Here is a 24223-nt window from a genome sequence, read left to right as displayed (position 1 = left end):
AAGTTTGCCCTTTATTTATCACGCAATAAAATAATTTTACAGTTCTTCGAGCCAAATCGTTTTAAACATACTGATGTAGAAATAATCTATTCAATGTTTAGTCAATAATATGATATTAAAAAACCATTTGTATAATTATTACAAAACCAACGAATTTTATTATGACAATTTTCATAAAAAAGCAAAATGGGCAAAGCGTTCACTTAATGGTATGAAATTTACCGTATCATAATGTAACGTTTTATTATCATCATCATGTCGGCTAATAAGCTCCCACTGCACGGAATAGACCATAATGGTCGTCAGCAACCTCCTGCCTTTAACTATGTCTTCGGATCACCTAATAGGAGCCTTACCCATATCGCGTCTACTGGCTCGAGATCACCATTCGAGTAAGCTTAACCAGGTTTTATTAGCAAAATCTGCTATAGCACTGCTATATCTTCACCCTCTCTACTTTAAAACGTCATATTGTGCCTCATTAACTAATTTAACAAATTACGTTATGTTCTAAGCCGGAAAACTTCTTATGATACTGTTTACCACTTTGAAGAAACGTCGCTATGAATTAAGTTAAAATATTAATTACATAAATATAGAATATATACGCGAAATTGTATATATATTTATTTAATATTTACATAACATCTTTTCATTACCTTACCTAAATATCCAATACATTACTTAAATAACGAATTTCTGATGCTAGAGTCCATACTTCGTATTATTTACGTTGAATAAGTATTATTCACCAATTAAAAAAAATTCTTAAAAGAATTCTTGCTGATGCTCAAATGGAGTTAGCGTATTTCATGTATTTAAGGTGGCAGAGTCAGAAAGTATCTGGCCTAAGACTTCTATTAAGGTAGTGAAGTTCGAAGGCTCCTGGGGGGCTCCAGCTCGGTCCCCTACCAAGATTCGCTTCGGCGGACGCTCCAAGCAGTGAATACGGTTAGGCCCCTAACGAGACGATCTAGGCTTGAGGTATCACTCGTCGATGATGATATTATTTATAATTTTCATAAAATTATTTTCATTGCCTACATAAAATAAATACAACCTTCTTATTTGTAAATTGCATCATTACTTGTCTCTTAAAGAAAATTATATTTACGTATTTAGTAAATCGATTTCCCTTCAATGATGTTTACAATCAACGTGTGTATTTGTGTTTACTTATTCATATTTATGTCATAACGTAACTCAAATCACCTCAAATATCAGGCGTGTATAATAAATTACGTAAATTTCGTACTATACATCTCTTAACGTTATTTTTATTACCAAACACTTTGCTTAAGTGCTTCAGATTTAGCTTTATTGAATCGTAAAATATTTAGCCATTACAGATTTTACTAACTTTTAAAAAACATTTAAATCGGTATTTTGAAACATAGTATACTAATTGAAACTTAAAAAGTTAAAAATTAAATTTTAAGAAAAGTTTAATTTCGGCAATGGATAAAATTTAAATCACTTACTAAATCTACTACACATTTTTCTAAATTATAGAGCGTCTCCAAAGTTAGACCATATAAGTTTTAGTATTATTTTTAAAATGTTTCTGTACGCCAACGAGTTATAGTAGAAGAGAAATATGAAAATATGTTAATATCATTTTCAAATAATTCAAATCTAAGAAATTAGAAAATCGTTGCAGATTTTGTAAACGTGATTTTTTATCGCTACGCTATTACTTAGCTTTTTTAATCTTTAATTTTAGGATGGGGTTTTATCCATGTTTGAACATATCAACCCCATTGTGACCAGCATAAGAATTCGCTGTTGCAACATTCAAAAATATAATAATGTTATAGAGGCAAGCCGTCAATCTGCAAAATCATTTAGCCACTTCCGACTTGGGTTTAGACAAAATAGATTGCGCAGTGCCTACATCGTACAGACTAAATTTCAATTGCCTCTATCCTACTCTCTCAATTCTCTTCTACTGCGATTCTTGGCACATTCCATCAGTAGGCGATGCGCATTTACCGCAACAACACATACACTTTAATTAAGATACCCCGAATTTACATCAAATAAAAAAAATGTTTGATGGAATGTGCTTAAATCTCAGCCAGAAAATAAATTTTACTGAAAACCTATCGCCCTTAAAATCGGCAAAACACGGCATACATTACTTAGCTTACTTCGGAGGCATCCGGAAGATAGTCTTTAATTCTGGAAATTGCCTGTAATGAAACAGAATGCAAACGTAAGTAAGATTATCGTTCATATGAGTCCAATTTTCTACAAATCAAACGTAAAGCAGAACTTGTTTTTAATTTAAAAAATTGTGTAGGTAAAACACTGAATAAATTCTAAAAACAATGCAATAACTATTTTGAATTTATAATAAATTGTATAATATTTTTACTCTGTATTTAGACTAGCACTGCTTAAATCATTTGGTTACTTATTTCCAAAATCACTTTTTGTATCGAAGTAAATAATTCCATCGATCATTACATTATTATTATATTGAAATCACTTATACACAGGATGATTAGTGTAAAAGCTTTAAAGGAATGAAATAATGTCCTGTTGAATATGGTACACCCTATCCAAAAATCAAGAGTTTCAGAAATAATAAAAAAAACTTACTGACAACATATTAAGCGTAACATAAAAGCGTTTTGTAAATTCACATTATTAAATTAAATTATTTTTTTCCCTGTACCTGCAGACTGTACTGCCGCATTCCAATAGAAATAATAAATAAACGTAATAAAGTTTAAAGCTGTTACTTTATAGAGTTTGATTGGAAATTGGCGTAAAAACTTTGAAGCTTTTTGTTGATATATGCATGTTCTATAAATTTATCCCCTTTAAAACTTGACATCAATAATCAATCATCGTGTATATAGAAAACTTAGAATGTCAAGTAAATATTTACTTCACCTTGTATTAAAGTTCTATGAACATATGCATTTAAATTGTTAACTATACATCCAATATCAGGTTTCTCATGTCCATGTTTTACGATCGGTCTAAGCTGATGAACACACCTAGCTATGCGTTCATTGTAAATATGTCTGAAAGACGTCGTAAAACGAAGCCCCGTCATTTTAACTAACCCATTTAGTGTGCTGTAAACTGGTAGTAAAGGAAGGTACAGGTGGACGTTTGATTAGATGTTTCATTGTAATGTTTAAACACATTACGTAAAATTAGTCGCACATGAACGTATTAGACTGTGGTGTTCGAGTAAGAACGCTATATATTCTAGGTGTACTAGTAGTGGCAAGGAATATATAGCTATCAACTCTTTTAATTTTAATTTATTATTGCTAATACAATTTAAATTCGCCCGCTGTCAATCAGATAGCGCCTCTCTTGTTGGGTCAATCATTATTGTAAATAGTCGCTTTAATATTACAACAGATCGATCAAAAATTGTTTTAATTTCCCTCCCTAATGCAGACGGTAGAAATACGTGCACGGTTGGTTTTGTACATGCATCCGCAAAATGCGTTTGAGCTATTAAGCTGTTTTGTAATAATTGTTAAATATCGAGTATTCGCACGAACTTTTCCCTGAAGTTGAAGTATTAGTATAGTAGAACTCATTTTGAAAAGCATTTTGAGGCAAGTGACTGCTGGTATGAGAAAATACGAACTACACCTTATATGCCCGTAGATACTTCGATTTATTTTAGAAAGATAGTTTTGTTTATAACAGGTTGTCAAATATCTCCCTTCCGCTTTTTTGCTCTTTATTCAATGCTTTATAAAAAGTGTTACAGTGATCGGATTTAGTTCAAATATGCGCCGTTTTGTTCGATAATCTGTTTCCATCTAGACGGCAACTTCATAATACCTCCCTCGTAGAAGCCTCCCTCCTTATTTGCGAAGAACTCGGACAGCCACTTTTCACAAACCTCTTTTGAGTTCAACTTTACACCACCAAGGGCGTTCGCCATCGACAGGAACAGGTGGTAATCACTTGGCGCTATGTCCGGGCTATATGGTGGATGTGATAAAACCTCCCATCCGAGCTCCCGTAGCTTCTGACGGGTCATCAACGAAGTGTGTGGTCTGGCGTTGTCCTGGTGGAACACTACACCCTTCCTGTTGGCCAATTCTGGACGCTTCTGGTCGATCGCCTGCTTCAAGCGGTCCAGTTGTTCGCAGTAGATGGTAGAATTAAGCGTCTGGCCATATGGGAGCAGCTCATAGTGGATGATTCCCTTCCAATCCCACCAAACACACAGCAAAACCTTCCTGGCCGTCAATCCCGGCTTGGCCACTGTTTGGGGCGATTCACCGGCCTTCGACCACGACCGTTTTCACTTGATATTGTCGTATGTGATCCATTTTTCGTCGCCAGTCACCATCTGCTTCAAGAATGGGTCGAGTTCGTTCCGTTTCAGCAGCATATCGCAGGCGTTGATTCGGTCCAGAAGGTTTTTTTGCGTCAAATCATGCGGCACCCAAACATCAACCTTTTTTTTGTATCCAGCCTTCTGCAGATTGTTTAAAATGGTTTGGTGACTAACTCCCATCTCCTGGGCGATGTCACGAGATGCCAAATGCCGGTCTAACTCGATGTAGTCCATGATTTGATCGGTATTTGTCGTCACAGGTCTTCCGCCGGCTGGCTTATCCATGGTGTCGTTTTCGCCGGCTCTGAATCGTCGAAACCATTCCTCCGCGGTTCGAAGTGATAGAGTACCATCCCCCAAAACACCATTAATCTCACGGAACGTTTCTCTAGCGGATTTGCTTTTAACGAAGGAAAACTTTAAAATAGCGCGAATTTCGGCGTTAGTGAACTCCATGTTTACACGTCTATAACTGTTGATCGCAATATCCAAACTAATCATGCATAGCGTCGTTTTGTAGGTTATGTCAAGACCTTTCAAATTATGTATAGTATTTCCAGATACGAGCTCTGTAGCGCTTTGTACATAGCCGCGAAATTCAAAAGACAAAAAGGCGGAAGGGAGATATTTGACAACCTATTATTTATCTATATTGTTTATATTTAATAATATATTGAAGCCACCTCCAAAAGTTTTAAGAAAGAATAACTTTACAAATATTTATCCAGTTGTCGAATTTGTGATAATAACTTATTAATTGTAAATTTAAAGTTATCGATGACTATTTTTCAAAAGGCATTTACAGTTTACCAAAAAAATCGCGTGCAAATCATTATAAAGAAGATAACATTATGTTGGTAATTCTTTCTTTTACGTGTCCCTACTTTTTGTTCAAGTCAACAACTTTCACTCGGAAGCTTTGATATTTATAGAATCAGCGGATTTGACGACGAATGGCGTACCCAAAAACTCGTTTTAGTAGTAAAATTCGAAGGCTTTCTGAGAAACCTTGGCTTGGACCTCAACACACCACTGTAATCACCTTGCGAGCGCTACTCCGCAACAATAACAAATTAAACTGAGTTTCACACACCAAGTGACGCCCTAACCTGGACTACTCTCAAAGACAGTAACACCTGGTCCCCACAAACATTGTAAGGGCTCTGTGGTATTTAATATATTATAAACTCAAAGTGATTGCCTGAGCCAGACTCCCGAGGGACCCCACGACGCCACGCTCGGCTAGTGATAATGATTAACAAAGTCTGTGTGATATACTCGTAACATAACTATTTTTCACCAGAAATACAATAAACGGGGGAAATTATAATATATAAACTAAAATACGTCATTAAAATATCAGTGTCCAACATGCATTGAGCCCGTGTTGTAGTTTTCACCCTCAGGCGCATCATTGCATCGCCTATTGCCGCCGTCAACAAGTGCATTATATTCGTTTTAGAATGCTAAAGTAATTACCTCAATACTTAAACACCATAAATTGAACCCTGAGAAAATCAAAAAACTTCTGGTAGCATCACTTACATATTTTAACATCATTTAATATCAACACTTGATATTGAAGGAACTGCAGTATTTTTTTAAAAAATATTTTAAACGTATTTGTTAATACTTAAATATGTCGGACATTACAAAACAAAAAATTAAAAGGATGTCTCAATTGAAATACTAAATAATAAAAGTAAATATATTGTTAAGCATACCAGATGTTCGCATAACGATTGCGATAAAAATCTTGCCGAAAGGAAGTACCATGCGTCCTACGCTATTGTACGGGTACACATGTCCTAGTGCCGACGTCTCTAATGGTCGTGCGGAAAGGAAGTCACACCACATCATCTGATCATTAGTCCGGCTCGGCCCGCGATGGATTTTCGCAAATTTTACAAAAACGAAAAATGTTGTTATAGTTTCATAGATCAAGTTCTATAAACCCTGTTTTTACTACACACATAAACATAGAATTCCATTTATAAAGAAACACGCAAAAGATCTCTTTACCTACAAAATATAAGTGTTACTCCTTATTATCGATAATAATGTCTGCGGTACCCTCTTTCGACTACATAAATAAAGTCAACGGTAAATTTTTTTTTACAGCAATTTAACATTATCCTTAACGTTTTTCTACAACCATAGACACTATCCCCGAGGCTAAAATTCACAAACTTGATAATAAACTTTTTTTGTGATATTAGAAATAGCTATTTTCACAATAATAAAGAAAATAAAATACGTACCTAATTATTATTGAATAATTAAACTTACCGTTCTACACATAAACAGGTTGTTAAGCCTCATAAAACATTTGTCTTACCGTTTACACGCATGCCCTGATTACATCAAACAAGCCTTATACAAACAAACGAAGCAAGAAAAAACATATTTTAATATATGAACTTAATCAACATCAATTCCATTAAAATTTAATAATAAACAAATATTTAGACCATATTCGACTCTACCACATAGTAGACTCAAATATGGACTTCATGTTTTATCAGAACAACAAAGAAGTGCTAAAAATTATTTCCAGTTGTACAATACCAAATGTTTCAAATCTGCGTTATTTTAAAACTGCCGCATAAACACGAGTTTTATATCTGATTGAGATTGAGTAAATACAACCCTTTTAATTTCACCCTCCCCATCAACTCTTTATTAAGTTTTAATTTCACAACCCGAATTACAAAATCATGTAATATTTCTGTCTTATCTTCTATTTAGTGTAGAAGAATCCATACCGGCATTGAATATTCGCTACGAATATGCGTAATGTAAACTTTTGTTTGCAAACATTGCCATAGTTTGCTTACATTCGCATTTAAATCTATTGCATATAGCATAGTTCTTTTAAAAGAAAACTAAATGCGCTATTAAGTTTTACCAGCTGAGGCTGTATTATTATACATTACATTAGGCAGGGTAGCTACGAATCTTTGATCTACAATAATTAACAATGGAATAATGTTAGGACTAATAATATTTAAGTTATAATGAAAAAGTGTAGTTATTGTTTAAACTGCGGTACGTATATATATACTTATATTGTTAATTTTTATGCAGCGGCTTACAAATAGTATAAATGAAATATTTATAAGAAAAGTTTGCACAGATATGACTGAATTTATATTCAAAATCATTCATGTTTATTCAATGGTGAAAATAGATCAAAGGTTTGTAAATGTGACCTGACTTTTAAATTTAAATTATAACATTTTATGTCGAATGCACAAAATGCACGTAATTCTTTCTTTTGTGGCGGCATTCTAAGAATGAAGAAAATAGTTATGTAATTTATATTTATATTAAATTGATTTAACTTTATAGTTTATATATTTTGATAATTTTATTATTTTGTTCTGCATAATTAATATTTTAGTGCTTTTTATCGCAACACCTTTATCTAAAAATAGATGCAACTTAAAAATTACGCAGTTGAAATATACAACTGTCGCATTTTTGTAAGAGGTTTTTTTGTTTTAAAAGTTCTTTTTTGGGTAACAAAATACTTTTTTTTATATTTATACCTTTTCGTCGAAACATTCGAAACAAAACAGAAATCCTAATAGCCCACTTCAGTTTAAGTAATCCAAACACGTTAATAAAATGAATCTTTTATTAACACCCGAGTAATTTGCGATTTTATGACATGCGCTAAAAAAAGAAATGCTTCAACAAATCAATTCCTCGGGAACCACCTAAATAAGGTAAAACTCAATAAACGCACGATAAAAGCAGGAAACGATAAAAATACTGTAGGCACAATATCGTTTTAGACGGTATGACGGCGCAGTAAACTCGACACACGTCTGCTGCTTGTCGAGCCCTCAGTTTGATTCCGAACTTAAACAGTAGTTTGTGTACCATACAATTTATCAAGGTATTAATGCACTTTCGATTCTATTTACTTTATTTTTGATTAATTTCTGGAAAAAAAAAGAACTAGATCGCTTTCACACCGAAGGTAAAGATCATTTCAGTCGAGTGGCGTCCACTGTTGGACATAGGCTTACCTTAAAGATTGCCATTACATCCGGTTTGAAGCGGCCAGTGTATCCAGCGTCTTCCGACGTCCCTAACGAGCCCACTACGGACACTATCTGGAGAGCATCACAGCGTCTGTCTATGCTTCCATAGTGGAGGCAGTAGAGAGAGGAGTGTCGACATGTGATATCAACTCTCTGTTAATACACAGGGTCCCACCGCTAATGCGGCGGCAATAAGGCTGTGGGAAATAATTATTGCCGAGGCCGTAATGACAGGCAGCGGAAAACCAGTACTTGTGAGTACTCGCTCTCTTGGTTCCTCGAACTCTGGTTATCAGACTACCCAGAATCCGTCAACCGAAATCAAAGAGTAAAAAGCGCAGGGTTTCGATTCCTTGAGAGGAGAAAAGAAAATTTTTTCCCCCGAGACACTGCTGCGTGAGCGGCCATCGCTTTCGCATCGGGTTTGCTAATTTGTAAAAACATTCGGGCACACATATGATGGAAGAACATCGAGGGCTTTTAATCTTTGCAAGTCCAACATAATATGTACATACCCCCGCAATATACGAAAACATTCCTCCCTTTTGATAACTGATTATTAATTTGTTTTTATTTTATTTCTTCGTGTAAAATTAATCAAAAAATATGCACATACAAAATCACCAAACTGTTATCACAGCATGTTGATTAAAATAGGCGCTCTCATAAACTGTGATTATTATACTAGGATACAATAACATATTAACTATCATTGAATAATTTTTCATTATAAATAGGGGTTATTACTCATTATTAGATTAGGAGATTCCCTGCGGCAATATTTAGAAAAAAAAGTGATAAGTCTGTTCTTCAGAGTTCCATCATGTAAGTATATTACAATATATATTTTATGAATAAGAAGATTATTCGTAATTTTGTTGTTGTTTTAAAACAAAACAAAGGAAATATTTTAGTCCGTCATAATTTTTCTTAACAAAAGTGTTTCACAAATCCCACCAATCATCTCAAGACATATGCTAGACAATCTTATTAGCCCTATCAAAAATATCTACGAAGAAATAGACGCCGTATTCCCCTACACGACCTCTCGTAAAAGAGATCTGCTATAAGTATCGCCTGAAACAACCCAAACACATATTCATCTCGGCCTTTCACAACAGCTTAAGACAATACCTTTACTTCCAAGGAAATTGAAACCATAATGTAGTTTTATTTTATAAATAGTAATTTTTATAGTTACGTACTGAAAATTTTATGTACCGAGTTTTAACAAATGATGTTTGAAATGAGCAGTAGTAACTCAGCGGTAGAGGACTGAGATTAGTGATCGTAGATTGCGGGCTAGAATCCCGGGATACGGTCTCATATATAATTCACACTTTGTGCATTAATTATATGGGATTGCAACTGATCACAAATAGGTTTCCAGAAAATGGGCAGCGGCTTCTTCTAACAACTCGCTTCCCAAGCGTGGCGATTATTGTATATCCCCCATTGATACCCTTGGGGGAGGTCTACGCCTTGCAATGGACATTTATCAGCTGTGAAGAGAAAATCTAAAATAAAGCATAATAATAAACTTATTGTAAAATTCCTTTCTAGTAATTATATAGGTATGTAGAAAGGATACATTATTTGAAAAATTTCCATTCTTCAACAATCTACGAGCATCTACGATAATATTGAAGAGAAACGGAAAATTCATATATGTTCAAGAAGTGACATGTGTCTCAAATGCTATATACCATAATTACTTTTGTTCTTTGAACGAGATAAATGTAACTCTCACTATGTATTTAACTCCATGATTAACAGTTTTTATTTTGAATCTGTTACATCTGAATATTGAAAACAAGTGTATAAAAAGATGTGAATATAAGTTTGAAACAAATCTGATTATGAATTTTGACACCCAAAATTACCTCCATTTTTAGCTTGATTAAATGTCAATCCCAAAGTCTGGAAATTAATTTGTAAATAAATAAATGAGTGTACATAAACATATTTTTGTTGACAAGTAATTTAGTATTTACGCAAATCGAGTGATTTGCATAAATACAAAATTTCTACGTGATATACATATAAATTTTTAAAAGAGCACTAAAAAAAATTTACGGTACATACTAGCTCGCCTAAAAGCCGTTTAGCCTTTTCTTTTTAAACCATCCAATATAATACAATCAAAGCAATTCCTTTTTTGTAGATCGCATTTAAACCGCACTCAAGCCCTAAATAATATTTACGACACTGAAAGCACGTGTACAAGCATTTAAGTTAAAAATAGATTAGATTGGTCCGTTTGTATGGCCTCGCGGACCCCTGCAACCTTCGGGTGGGCCGGGATATTGCGGAGGTTGGGTGCCCTTACACCCTTATAGACATAATTTATATCGACGAAGATAAGCAGTATTTTCCAAGGAACGCAGTTTAATAATGCCGCATGAATGAAGTACAAGTGCTTATTGTAAATTACATAGCCATCTAAATATTCTTCAAATAAGCGTTTTTGTATAATGAATAATTTTATACTGAGTACAAATTCTTATAGCGTTTACCGGAGATAATGAAATTATATAAATAGACGAAATTTAATATTAATACAGACATGACTTTGCTAAAAATACTGTTCTACAAGTTGCCTTTAAATATAAATTACACGGTGCTTGATAATTTATTAACTCTGATGGAAAAAATACAAAATGAGAGCGTGCGGGTTATTTATTAATAAACTTGTAAATTTACGTTGACGTAAACCATCTATCAAAAACTCTCGTAAAATGTGTGTATAAAAATAACTGTGTAAATATGACAATACTTTTTTATTTTTGCTAATGACCCTAACATTGCTGTCAACAAACAGTATTCGTCTTATAACAACAATTTTATTGTAGTTATAATATAAACATTATTTCCTTTATTTTTAAAATTATTAAAATGTTTATTTTGTTAAATCGTCAATATTAAAAAAAAGATTCTTTAATGTAACAAAATTGAGAGTTAAGTTCATTATAATTCGATTTTTTCAAGATTTTATGTTTGCGCTGTCAAAATATTTGAGAATATTTCTGCAAACAAGAATTCATAAAAAATTTGCGATTTTCATTTCATCTTTTCACCCCAAGTTTCAAAGTTTAATTGGTGTCTTACGAAGACGACAGGAGTTATCTAGCATCACAAGGCTCGTTCGACTTTAATAACTCCAGTTATAAATCCTGATCATGTAATCCAGAGTTATTACTTGATATTACTTTTCAGAGTTCAACACTTAACTAGAAATTGGGGACAACCCGAGATGTTTCCTACATGTTATGTCATCAATATGTAAATTTTCATTTAGTAAAATTTGTAACCTATGTTTATTTATATTTAAAAATATTGTTTACCAAATAGTTGAATAATAATATACGATACTTAAAATTAATTGTACCGTTTCAATTGCAGCGAATAACATTTATAAAAATAATAAAATAAAAACGTATTTGAGATAGTAATTACATTTTCATGGTTATATTGGGTAGTAGAACACGTAAACACAAAATATTATTAAGTACATTATGTCACAATAGAAATAAACTTTAATCACTTACGAAGATATATTCTTTCAAAGAATCTCAAAATTAAGGCGGCTTAATTAAAATTTAAATGACGTTGCGGATCTTTGCTTATCATAAAACAGAGCTGCGAAACGCTTTAACTTTACTCTGTTTAGCGTGATTCTGTCTAAAGTTAATGAATACGTTATTGCCTTGTCGCGTTCACTTCCCTTGCAATTGTTCCGAAGACTGTAGTATATCGCTGGCGGCAGGCAGAGAAACTCACTACAAGTCAATTAAGGCTATCTGTTGATCCGCTACCGTTGTTCAACGGCAGCGTTAAGTGGCTTTTAAAGCTCGTTAAGTGCTGCCTACTCTACAACTGAATATAGATATAAAATATTTAACGCATGTATTATATCGTAGATCGTAGCAGAGTTTCCCGACCCTTTCCAAAAAAAAATTGTAGCACTATCTTTTCAAAATATGTAGTTTAAAAATTGTATACATCAGTATACAGGGTGGTTGGATATAGATATATGTGAAAGCTTTAAATGGGTGAATGTATAGCTTATTTGCTGTGAAGTAATGTATGTTATAAAGTCGATAACTACAGAAATAACAAATGCCGTAATGATAATATTAAAAACGTTTTTAAAATTCGAATCTCAACACATTAAAATTATTTATTATTTAATATCTATCCACATTACAAATGAGCTATAATACATATACATGAACCCTTTTCAGGCATTTGCACCTATAACCAATCATCCTAAATCATCAGTAAATATTTTTTTTTCACGAAAACAAAAATTTTCTTCTTGCACTCACTAGAGGACAGTAATACCACCGTTGGATACTCGTGATTTAGACGAACACGTTTAAAACCATTACAAAACAATCATCTTTTAAACTTTATCAATAGTTTATCGCAAAAATGAATTAATCAAAAATCCAACTCCAACGTTGTATACGGTGAGATCTAAAAATAGTTTAAGCAATTACTGAGTGTCCCCCCAGTTGGCGTCGCATCGCGTCGGGGAGTTTGCTACTCCTCGTTAAATATGCAATTGAAAAACCCTCGCTCAGGTCTCCATTGTACAAAGTGTTTCGTCTCCCACCGAATATTGCAATACTACCGACGTTGTCTACGTAAAACTTCATCTGCTTGGATACAGATATCTTTAAATTTGAAAAAAAATCTTATTTTATTTGTCATTTAGCTGACTCTTTGGATATCATTTCAAGAACATTTTAACTTTTTATAATTCCCTTTCCAATCGCAACTCTGTTAATACTACAGAAGTATGCAAAAGCGTTATCGTAGCTTTAATAAAATGCGTTCAAAATGTCCACGGGGTTTTACCCGGTAAGAGTCCGGCGTAATCCTTTTATTGCTCACCCATCGAAAGGGTTTTCCCATGTCGGATTGATTTCCCCACGATGTTCAATTTACTAGTTGAATATCAAAATTGTTCAGTCAAATATCTAAGTTGCGTATTACCGCAAGTTTTGAATCTTGATATAAATTACGATTAGTTACAAAAATTAAATCATTTATAATAATTGTTTAAAATAACTTTCGACCTGATCCCTGCCAAAATTTTATTTCATAACTAACCTATATCGGCATACATTTCCAACGAAATAATATCGGGGTTTTTAAATAACAATAGTAATCATTTGCCTTGCACTATAATCCTACTTAAAATGAGTATACATAGTAAAATAGTGAATTCTAATTTCAACAATTTAATATTCAAATTGCTGAAGTATTAACAACGATTAATAATTCTAAAATATGCAAAGACTTTTAAAAACCGTTGTATACTTTATAAGAAATCCATAATTGAACTTCGCGTGTTAAAAGTTGCACTTTTGATTTTAAAAAAACGAAACGTTACATAGGTAAATTAAAATAGAAATTTCATTGTAGAAATGACGCTTACTTAGTAATGCTATGCGAAGCATGAAATCTATGGGGGAGGCCTTTGTCCGGCATATTCAAGCAATTTAGAGATGATTCATATTATATACCAGTAGTGGCATAGTTGAAAGACACAAAATTTCGATCACAGCAAAATGCAATTAACCACGTGAACTAAAAAATCCAATTAAAAATATCAGCAAAGCTTTGTAATCTTGTTTATTTATGTATAATTTCATTAGACATTAAGTATGTTAATTAGTCCAACTCGACTATATGCTTCAGTATACATCATAACAATGTATTAATCTTCAGCCAACAAACAATCAATTCTGTTTGTAATGGAAACATGTGAGACTTGTTTGTTATCACTGAAATGAGAGAAACTTTGTGTTTGTTGTCTGTCTACATGTGAACAAGTTTGGTGATTTACAAACAAGTCTTGCAGTCAAAGACCCCAAAGTATGTACATGCAGCGCATAGTTCGTTTGTAAAATGTTTACACGCCTGTTATGAAAAGGCCGAGCACGCCGCTTAGACCTCAAAGCGGGCAACAGGTCTTTAATAGAAGCGCAGTGCTATAACAGAAATGATCACTTCAGAGCTCAAAAAGTTGCGGCTTTATACCGTGACATTTTTTGATAATTTTTTAGTCCCTTTTTATACGTGTAATTAAAATTGAATTTAATTTAATAATTTTTTGTATTATGAAAGAAAGCGATGAAATAAACGATATGGTTGAATATAACTAACGTGAACATCCATTAGGATGCACAACTTAATTCGTCATTTACTTTTAGACATATAAAAATGCTAAGAGAGAAAGAGCGACATTCTTATTTTATTCAAAGAAAATTGTAGCCGAAGCGCATCGCGTGTTAAAAAAAATATCGAAAATGCTGCTTGCTTGGTTTCGGTTTGATTGCTGTTACAGCCTCGTCGGACTCGGGAAACGAGCTAAAATATTGACCTCCTATTGACTGTCCTACCCCCTTTTTATAACACTTGGATGTTATAGACGCATTTACGCGGCTTGGTTACGTTATTTCTACTCCAAGTGTTGTTGGAGGTATTGCCTTGATATGTGTGTTGCTTTATTATGGGAGGGTTCACCTCCCATTTGAGAAATGCTCTACGTAAAACAACGCAATGCGATTGCAAATATGGTGATTTAGTCTTTGACGATTGCCTGCGTGAAATAAGGGCAAAAACATAAAAAAATCATTCAAATCAAAATTCTGTAAATTTCTACAATTGATTCAATAAAAGCAAATCTTATAGTAATGTTGCATTCATAAGTTAAATTTAAACGACTACATCTACTGGCCATCTAGTATACAAATTTTCAATTCCGGAGCAGTAAAACTCAATCGGTTTGTCTGTAAAAAATTTCGACAGAAACGACATTACTTTCAGGTCCCCCTAATATATGCTATACCAGTGAGGTACAATACAGAACTTGTAATACAAAACTCTTTTTTAAAAGTGTGTTAAATTTTAATTTTAATTCTTTAAAACTATGGAAATCCCCATGTCCTTTTATAGAAAATTGTATAATATTTGCGATGACTATTTGAAAGTTATGTGTCTATTTAGGTAGTTGTCATGCAAAGTTGGTTTTGTTTGAAAGACTTCCTAGAAGTAATAAAGAAAAATTATATAATAGATTTTATAGCGTATTACTCGACAATGATAACTAAACATCTAACTGGCATGCGATGTTAGGGAGGCAGGTTTTTTGTCTATCGAAGGAGTACCGCGTACTAATGATAGTCATGCTCACAACTGTACTCATACATAATTACGAAACTTCTTAAACTTTTTCTATGTATTTTAATAAATACATAGTTCATGCTAAGAAATAACATATTAAGTTGTTTTTGAGGTACCAAATTTGTGCTTGTAGAGCCTCGGATCAAGTCGATATACACCACTATTTCACCGTATGGAAATAACCGTCGAGATCTTACATTGCTTAGGAGGACGCTACATGGTGTGATAAGGTTCAGGGCCCCTAACAAGAGGACCTTTGCTTAGGCTGACACTCGTCGCTAATACAAAATCGTGCACTGTATTAACATTATAATGAAATTTCACTCGAAAAAGTTGCAAACAAAAGCGCATCGTCGCTTTTACTATCGTTACGTCTAAACTATTCCACTAATTGCTTTTGTGCTCTTCGGAATATATTCTATTCTGTTTCTGCCGGAAATTACAGCAAATTTTAAACTTTAATTTGTTACTTTGTTTACTCTAAATAAAATGTTATTTTAATATATTAATAATGTTAGCTAATAACACATAATTCAAAGTATTTTCATTATTTTTTTTATAATTATAAGTTAATCAAACGGACTACATTACGTTATATATACATTTTTTTCTAATTAAATGTTATTGTCAATAGTTATCCATTGATAAATAAAGTATTTTAATTCTTATTACACTTAACGTATTTGCATTTTTTTTGGCAATCGCAAAAATATAATCGGGCACGGATTTAAAGGAAAAATACCCACAGTCCGTAGAGTAAGCTTTAGAGCGAAGCCTAAGAGCCACTCTCCGTGAAACAAATTAAATTTAGCCCCAGAGTCACTGCTGTTTACTCATATATTTTCTTTTTACTATATTAATAAAAATATTTTTTTATTATTACACATGATGGTTTAGAAACTATTCGTGATTCTTTGTACAAATCAAAAAGTTTACAAATATTATTAATTAAAATAATATATAAACGGTGGGAAAAAGATAATGCCTTGAATAGCATATTGTTCTTTAAAATTATTCTGCCTTTATTTAGTTGCATGGTAAAAAAAACTTTTGGCTTATTAACAACTGTTCAGACAGACTAAATTAATAAATGTTAAACTGGCTAAAAAAAATTAATTATAGAGTATTTTAAGTAATATGATAACAACAACATGGACACCATTTTAAATAAAATTCGCTAATGAATTAGCGACGATAACGAAATAACACGCTATAAGCTATAAGTCACATGCTACATACTTTTATCACGATTCAACTATTTCTTTTTAATAATTATAAGCTCATCCAGCGTAAGATGCTACGTCAACTTGAATATTAAAATTTTGGCATAGAATTAAAGCATTCAAAATCTTGAAACGTTATCTGTACTATAGGACCTGTACTTACTTTGGCACCTTGGTATCATTCTGTCAACGAGATGCTTTCCAGATAAAAAAAATGTTCCCATTATCCGTGGATATACGGTCACATTTACAAGACAGTGTTATTTGAGACCGTTGTAAAATAACTTATATTTTAAGTATATTCATACTGAAATTCCATAACTTATGTTTATAACATATGAAGTCACTTTTTAGGAAAAAAAAGTGTAATGAATGTTTTAAATACCACCTTATTTAAGCGCATGACTCTTTCATCGCGATTTCTCTTAAAAAAAAGTTTTTACGCGAACCATATTTTTGTAATGTGATTTTATTCATACATGGATATTGTACAGCTGTAATAACTTTACTATGCGTCTTAAAGTCTGTTTTTACTGATAACAAACCGCGGCTTCGCTGCTTTAAGTCACGTAAGCGACACGTCAGCCGTAAGTTTTCACAAATCCCAGGGACGAATTTATTTAACCTCCGTAATATGAAACACGAACTAGTTTATTGTTGCATTCTTTATTTAAAATCGATTTCGAAGTGTTAACTCTCCTAATATACATACATATTTTTTGTGTAATTGATGTAATTGTACTTTTTTATCTACTAATAATACATTCATAACATAATTTTAAGAGGAAACACAAATTGGCAATATGCATTAAATTTAAATGCCCGCAAAAAATTAGAGAATAATTAATTTGTCCAGAGTTTTTCATGAAGATACAGTTTTTTAAAATATTAAGTACGAATGTATGTGTGTTTTAGTAATATATTGACACATCATGACTGATTGTATATTATATATATAATATACAAAAATCTCAAAGCAAAACATTGTGATATCCAAAATCCGAAAGATATCTAACGATCCGCACTTCGATAATGTCGTACGCTAATGCCATTGCTCTCTGATGTTCCAAATTAGTAATAGTAACAAGGGTAAGGATTTATATACAAAGAGTAAATAAATTAACAAAAATTACCACTCCTTGAGCCGTTGCGTGTAAACTGCTACGGCTTCTGTTTAAATGTCAAACGACAATAATGTTACAATGACGTTACAATGTTCCGTTTCGCAATACGCAATGGAATTACATCGTATTTGGTGGAATTTTACGGATTAAAAATAGATTCCGTCTGCGCAAACCTGAAATAAATACATAAACTTGTTTTAGATTTACAAACTGTTACTAATATTCTGATTTAAATTATGTTGCTAAGTCAGTAAATGTTATTATTCTGGATATGTTTATCTTCAGATTTAATTAAAATTGCCTCATAATAAATTATCTTACAATACCGTAATAAAGTATCTTCTCATCGAATTATATTTTGTTCAAACACAAACAATTGAAAATATTAAAATTTAAATAACATCATTAATAAGAGCTTTTAAATGTAACTTCTTTATTATTTTCAAAGAAGAAAAAATTTCAAGCTATTTTCTATGCAGATACGATTTTGTTTTTTATTTTATACAGAGTTGATTCGAATAAATATTTCGCAACCCAGATCAAGCTTTATCGACATTATAAATATAAGTGCCTTTTTTCAAAAATTTGCTTCGCCTCCTTGCTTTGTTCTCTATTCTGTAAGGCGTTATATAGTACGGTGTCCAGTGTAATACAGATCTGATCACATCACCATATTGGGCTGCGTCTCATGCTCTATTGCACTCTATTTTCCAGTGACTATTAGCTTCTCCAAGTTATCGGTCGCCAAAAGGTAGTACAAATTCACACAGCATTTTAATAAAACATCATATTTAAAAAGTAAATCTCCCAAAATGCTATTCTCGTCTGCTCCCTTAAAAATGTCGCAGAAGAAAAAAATCTAAAAATAAAAAAGTAACAATAAAATCAAAATTAGTCATGAATGTCCAAGAACTGACTATAATTTAATCTAAGCGTTGATTAATTTCGTTATATGTCAAGTCACGGGTCACTTGATCCGCTTACTGCTTCACAATGCCTAAAGGGATATTATAATGTGATTAGCTGTTTACATAACACTCTTTGAGTAAAGCCGGGTTCGAATAATCTCCGTTCGATGAATATGTGCACAGTGAATGTAGACTTGTTGACATTACGCAAACGAGTGCAAATTTACAGGATACCAAACAACATATACAATCCAATCAAGATTTTTTAATAAGTAATAAGTTATCTATTGTACGATAATGCTATATCTACTTTTATAATTAAAGTTTCCGTAAAAATAATTTTGTATCAAGACCTATTTATTTTCAAAATTATTATTCCTATTAAAACTTTCTAATTACAATTTTAATTATTACTTGCGATGTAGCAATATGTTAATGATAATCCATACCTATGTCTTACAAAATATAGTAACTTATGATTGTTTTTTCTACGCTACGAATTGAACGCGCATAAGTGCTATGTGCAAAATCAATGCTGAAAATCGTTCTAAAGGTTATTCACCCCCGTTTAGCATATTTACGTTAGTTCATAGGCGAAGTAACGTGTTCGCTGCAAATGCCGGAAGCGCGATACCGGAGTGACGTAGGACTGAGTTGTGGCGCATAAACGGTAACACTGCACAATGCCTTGTGCAATGTTCGCGTGCTTCCACAGATAGTGCCGCCCAGCACGCCATACCACCAACAGCACTGCCACAATCGCTAAGCTAGCATTTGACACGCGATCCGCAACCACTATTTCAAATAAAACTACTTGTAACGTAGCAATATAGAAGCTTAATGTCGGTTTTCAACAAATCCATCTAATAGCCTTTCAATCGCATTAAAATTGTTTTTAAATTACTTTTTTTAATATCGTTTCATTGGGTAATTTTTTTTTAAACTTCTGCAAAATTTTCTAATCATATAAGTAGACAACAAAAATCCTAATTAAAAATAATTTATGAGAACACCGTGCGAAAACGCCATCGCAGCTCCTATAATAAAAACAGGTCAAATGGTCACTTGTTAAGGGTTTCGTGTCATTGATTATGCTTCTCTCTAATAGATAATAAATTATAAACATTATAGGGACGTTTCTGAATAAATAGGCCAATATAAAAATTATATATTTGATACTCATTTCCTTTAAAAATAATGATTACATATTCCCGTTTTTTGTTTATGAAGTTTTATAACTCCACTTTAAAAACACAAGCCTTCTTTTACGCGAAGAGTCAGCGTAGTGGCCTAATGGAGATTCGACGGATGGACATCGAATTTTGGTTCATGTACGTCCCAATTCTACACAATGTTTTCTTTTACCCTTTGTATACTAGATTATGTTATGCTGCATACTATATTCTATATTTTATTATGTATGTATTATATAATAATTCACAAAAATGTGATCCATCTCAGAAATCGATCCATCGCAGCTCTTATTACATACATCGCTCGTTACCTTTTTATTTGAACACTGCTGTTTTAACCTTAATTTTAATTTATATCAAAAACTATCAAATTTTAATAGCCGTAAGCCCCAACGTGTTGAATTAAAAATTATGAATTTTTTAATGAATAAATAGCTGGAAAATTAAATATTGTTGGCGCATCAATTTTGCTGCTACCGCGCATTGCCGCTTAACTTTTATAGCAGTAATAAATATTAAAAACAATTGTTATTTACAATCAAGTATTACCGTTAAATTAATTCGTATAATAAATAAACGTTGCGAGAGAATTGATATATTTTGCTTGCAAGGTAATATAATTATGTCGAAAATAAATTTCACTCTACTCAAATATAATTCCCAGAGACGCACAAGTACAACATGTGTATTATTATATCAATAAATCATAATCAATTAATTGTGTTTTTTTTTTGCAATAGCACCACTATTTAATAGGCCAAAACATCAATAAATCTTCTACGATATCATTTCTTTGTCATAAACAGTTCATTACGTATATATCATAGTTAACAAAGCTTATGAAATCATTACGCACTTCTAAATCAAACCATATATATAATAAACCATATATATAATCATGTAAATTATAAGCTGTGAAAAATAAAGAATTTTTTTTCTTGTATGTGAAATTTTCCATTCTCGGGTTATAAATATTTTGCTTTTTTTACCTTAACATAGTTTTATCCTATTTCAATTATAATATAGAATACTTATTTTTGTAACATAACTATTGTAAAGATAAATCGTAAAAATGATGACTAAGATATAACTATTATATTAATTTTATTAATAGTTACAAGTAAAACTAGTATCGTTTCAATGAATAAATGTTTAAAAATTGAAACAAACTTCAAACATTGATAATCTACTGAAAAGCACTTAATCCAATTTGCTTCCAGCTTCAACAGAGCTACAGTCGACTCGTCAGCATTTTATAGACGCCGAATGAAAGCCCTAGTTTAAAACGTATTAAAAATAAAACGTCGCCAATTTGTTTCTCTGAATGCAAACAAGACCAATATAAAAACACGAGCAAAATGGGATTTTTTAGTGCTTTTATTTAGGCAATTTCGTGTTGTATTTACGAAATTACGTGTATTACTTACGTAGAAAAAAAGTATTTATAGGTTGTTTTAGAAATGAGGATGACTAAGGTAGAAACAATTTGATACCTTTTTGGAGTATTTAGTGAGCGTATTAAAAAACTCCATCTCGATTATCGTGGCACCACAAGCAGTTAATTAATTTATTAACAAAAAATTTTGTTATTTCGAGATGGCGACCACAAACACAAAACAGGTGCTGCACTGGATAGATTCCGTGTTATGGTAACTCTTTAGAATTCTGTCCGCATATATTAATGTTTTTTGAATAAGGATATAGAGGATTTATTGTCACCTAAATTCAATAGACACTTTTATGTATTGGTAGGATTTAGTAACACGAATGTAGGTAAGCGCGCTTAAACCGACGAGGTCGAGACCCCTGGATAAAAAGCAATCTCACCGATAGTAGAGCCCGTGCCTTATCGACATCGTAACCCGCGCTGCGTCTACTTCACAGTTTCGGCTAAACGACCCTTTGTCATTCTAATAACCACACCTTTGCAAACCTCTAATGAATTTCTCGATGAGAAAGCTTAAAAAACTCTTGTTCACGCTATAGGCAACAGTCGAGCTGAACCTCTCTTTATGCGCATATTAGTTTACGCCCGCTTTGAAGTACTGCGTTATTTTTTATTTTTAAATGAATTTGTAATATACTTATAAAGTGAGCTATTACTTTTTTGTTGATAAATATTTTTTTGTTTGCTAAACTTTGTTTAAAGTTTTGCATATTCATTTTTAGTTTTTTTTTTATTTTGATTATATTTACTCAGTTTACTATCTTGATGAGGACATACATTCTAAAAGTAATATAATATTATACTAAGGGCAAAAAAGTTAAAACATTGTGAAAGAATCTGTAGTTTTTTTAATTCCTATTAGTAGTATTTACTCGAAAAAATGTTTCTACATTATCTTCGTCATCATCACTACAGTCGCCTTTCCTATAGTATTCGTATCAATAGGACCGGTTAGAAGCCGCCTACACCCAACATCTACCGACGATCTTAACAAAGTCGTCGATCCACCTTATGGATTGGAGACTCGGTGTGTGGCACTAGTCGGTGTAACATTACTCCTGAGGATGCCCAGTGGAAGGGTGAAACACGTGTTGAGTGAAATAACGATGGTAGTTGTGTAATTCACATTGTTTGCTGTATGCGCATTTATCAGCGGGCTGTCGAGCGGGCTGTCGAGCACTTCATTCACGACTACTGTTGCATAGTGGAAGTAGCTATATATTAGTCCTTTTCTCACTTAGGGTGAACTTCCGCAAAGTAACGTCTGAATCTATTGGATATTATGGATTGAGGTCTCACGCTGTTTTTGTCGGACCGTAGTCTCTACTTCAGCACGGTAAGGCCCCAGTGGCCAACTATTCTACGCGCTATATACCATACCCACTGCCACTCCTATTGAAGAAAGAATTATTTTGTTCTTTTTTATGCGATTCTTTCAAGGCGTTTGGTTAGATCCCGTGATGACCATCTGAAACTCGATGTTACAGATGTCTTCATAAGGACTTCCTACGTTGCGCCTATCAGTCTATGATGTCCACCATATTTAAAAATAACAGACAGCTTGATCCATTTTCAAAAAAAAATTATGAATAGTTATAAAAAATTCGTTTTGCATATATATATAAATATATATATGTATAATATATATATATTCCGTAACGCTTACGATATATTACGAAAGGGAATAAAATTCATGGCGGTGGGAAGTCGTAATTTATCCTGTGTTAGATTTGTTTTTCCACACCTCAATAGCACTAGTCGTTAACCTAGAAAACTAAAGCACGCTTGTGGGTCTACACGAAGGCACGTGTCGCAAGAAATATTATTACAACTAAACCGTATTGTTACAAGTATCTCAACTTTTAAAATATTAATATCTTCATATTTAGTAGGTATAAAAAGTTGATTTGGTTATTTATATACTTGAGCAAAAATTGCGCTAACAATAGTTACAAATTCACATTCAAAAATCCTTATTCAATATACGACGGCTTACATCTCTTATTGATTTCTGTAAATTTCAGCGAAAGAAACTCAGTCCTACTACATATTTAATTTAAAGAATAAAAAATTGGCCCAGAGAAGAATACATAATTCCCAAGGTGTTATCTTCTATGAAATTATATGGCAATAGGAGCTATCCGACCATTATCTAAATCGACCTATTCTTTATAATATTTAAATTATTAAATATTATCGAAAATTTAATAAATCGATGTAGTCGAACCTATAAAATATAACATTGACATTTCCAAACGGATTTCAATGTCATTATGAGTCATTAGAAGAAATATATTTAATAAAATTGTCTTTGCACTTAAGTTTACATATTCATGTCTGCCAAAATCCACATTCACAATTTAAAAATGAAATATGATAGTAGCAAACGAAACCGGACAACAATTGGATTGTTTCCGAACAAAATTCGCTAACTGTGCAGAAACAACAGACTCTTATACACCGAGTCGTGATTATCTCTTCTTTTGCAATGAATAATAAATTGAAAATTTTTAATAAGGTATGAAAGGTAATCTGCTTTAATTTTTTTCGCTAGATTAAAATACCTCGTAGTTTTTTCTCCCTGTTCTGGTGAATTCTTAATATCTTCATTGCCGGAAAACAATAGTTCGATGGGAAGAGTTTCTTTCTGAAAAGAAATGTCAATTTATAAACTATGTAAATAAGTTTCCAGTAATTAATGGTTTGATAACTTTTTTACATATCATTATAACGTCATATGTAAATATGAGAACTG

General features: G+C 32.5%; 2 protein-coding genes across 4 annotated transcripts in view; one reads left to right on the top strand and one right to left on the bottom strand.

Annotated features, from left to right (window-relative positions):
* LOC137929923 (uncharacterized) overlaps window positions 1-24223 on the top strand; it is a 97849-nt gene that overhangs the window by 25552 nt on the left and 48074 nt on the right. The gene's annotated exons all lie outside the window — the stretch shown is intronic.
* LOC137929924 (tetraspanin-4-like) overlaps window positions 1-24223 on the bottom strand; it is a 67800-nt gene that overhangs the window by 13881 nt on the left and 29696 nt on the right. The window contains exons 2-3 of one of the 3 annotated variants that reach the window (XM_068773063.1): window positions 24033-24115; window positions 2151-2192 (exon numbers count right to left, since the gene is read on the bottom strand). The gene's annotated coding sequence lies outside the window, so the exon portion shown is untranslated. The remainder of the gene's footprint in view (window positions 1-2150; window positions 2193-24032; window positions 24116-24223) is intronic. The other 2 variants (XM_068773062.1, XM_068773064.1) reach the window with 2 other exon arrangements.

The sequence above is a fragment of the Battus philenor genome, unplaced genomic scaffold (genome assembly GCF_028537555.1).
Source record: "Battus philenor isolate CCGP_79_NKW_IND1 unplaced genomic scaffold, ilBatPhil1.0.hap1 SCAF_5, whole genome shotgun sequence".
Taxonomy (NCBI): Eukaryota; Metazoa; Arthropoda; class Insecta; order Lepidoptera; family Papilionidae; genus Battus; species Battus philenor.
This window is presented reverse-complemented; position numbering and strand designations above follow the sequence as displayed.